This window comes from Ovis aries, chromosome 2 (assembly GCF_016772045.2).
Source record: "Ovis aries strain OAR_USU_Benz2616 breed Rambouillet chromosome 2, ARS-UI_Ramb_v3.0, whole genome shotgun sequence".
Lineage (NCBI taxonomy): Eukaryota > Metazoa > Chordata > Mammalia > Artiodactyla > Bovidae > Ovis > Ovis aries.
The window spans coordinates 180355895-180357292 of NC_056055.1; the positions used below are offsets into that span (position 1 = coordinate 180355895).

Here is a 1398-nt window from a genome sequence, read left to right on the forward strand (position 1 = left end):
TAACTGTAGTGACAATGCTATACATTAGATCCTAAGATCTTACTGATCTTATACCTAAAATTTATACCCCTCCTTATTTCATCTACCCCCTGCCCCTGGCAACCATTTTCTAATCTCTGTTTCTATGAGTTTGGTATCTTTTTTACAAAAAATTTCTACATATAAGTGATACTATTCATTACTTGTCATTCTCTCTCTGACTTATTTCACTTAACATAATACCCTCAAGTTTCACCCAACGTTTTTTGTTTAATTCCACACAGAACTGTCAGATTTGTATTTGGAAATTATGACATCATTGTTAAGTTTCACCCAACTTTTTGCAGTTGGCAGGAGTATCTTCTTTTTCATGGTGCAACAATATTCCATCACATATGTGTACCACATGTTTATCCATTTATCTGTGATGGACACTTAGATTGTTTCTATATCTTGGGTACTGTGAATAATGCTGCTATGAGCATGGGAGTACAGATACGGGAAGCTGTTTGAATTAAATGAAATAATATGTAAAAACTTGTCACATTAGAAATATTCAGCATGTAATTCCCTTTTCCTTTACTACTGAATTGTAACCTTTCATATTCTCTGGTGCTACTTTAGGATAAAATAGACAAAATCAAGTGAAGGTGATCAAAATCAAATCTGTCTAGTTATTGCCTCATCAACAACTCTGTAAAGACTGGTACAAGGTACTTTTAAGTTTTAAGGAAGAGAAATTATTTTTTTAATAACACACACAAAGCAGATATTTTTTTCTTAATATATACTGTTTAACTTAAAATAGTTGGTTATGAGAACTACAAGGTTACTACAAAGACAATGCTGTTGATGCTAAAAATAAATTCATATGCATATATATGAAATTGTTTCTCGGAATTTAGGGCACATATGGCAGGATGACAATATAATGCAATTACAGAGTCCTGGAGATGTGGACCTGAGACAACAAGCTAGTTTCCTAATTCCCTGGTTTACCTTTTAGTGGGCTTTTCAGGTGACGCTAGTGGTAAAGAACCCGCCTACGAATGCAGGAGACCTAACAGACATGGGTTCATCATTAGATCGGGAAGACACCCTGGAGAAGGGCATGGCAACCCACGCTAGAATTTTTGCCTGGAAAATCCCATGGACAGAAGGGCTTGGCGGGCTATAGTCCATGGGGTCACAGAGAGTTGGACATGACTGAAGTGACTTAGCACCTTTCAGTGGAAAATATATTTTGATCAAGTAATTATATAAATAACTAGAGCAAGTAAAACATGCCAGATGCAGATGGGAAGGAAGCAAATGTGGACATGGCAGGTAATGGAGGTTATCCAGGTGAGAGAGAGGACAGACCCTGGACCAGCATGGGTGATGGAAACAGAGAACAAATGGTTTGTATGAACTATTTGG

The 1398-nt window shown here is 36.7% G+C and overlaps 1 non-coding gene across 1 annotated transcript; it reads right to left on the minus strand.

The window, feature by feature from the left end:
- Positions 1–233: 233 nt before the first annotated feature.
- On the minus strand, positions 234–307 carry LOC114113433 (small nucleolar RNA SNORD121A). Its single transcript, XR_003588467.1, has one exon. It is a non-coding gene; the product is annotated as a small nucleolar RNA SNORD121A (small nucleolar RNA).
- Positions 308–1398: the final 1091 nt, after the last annotated feature.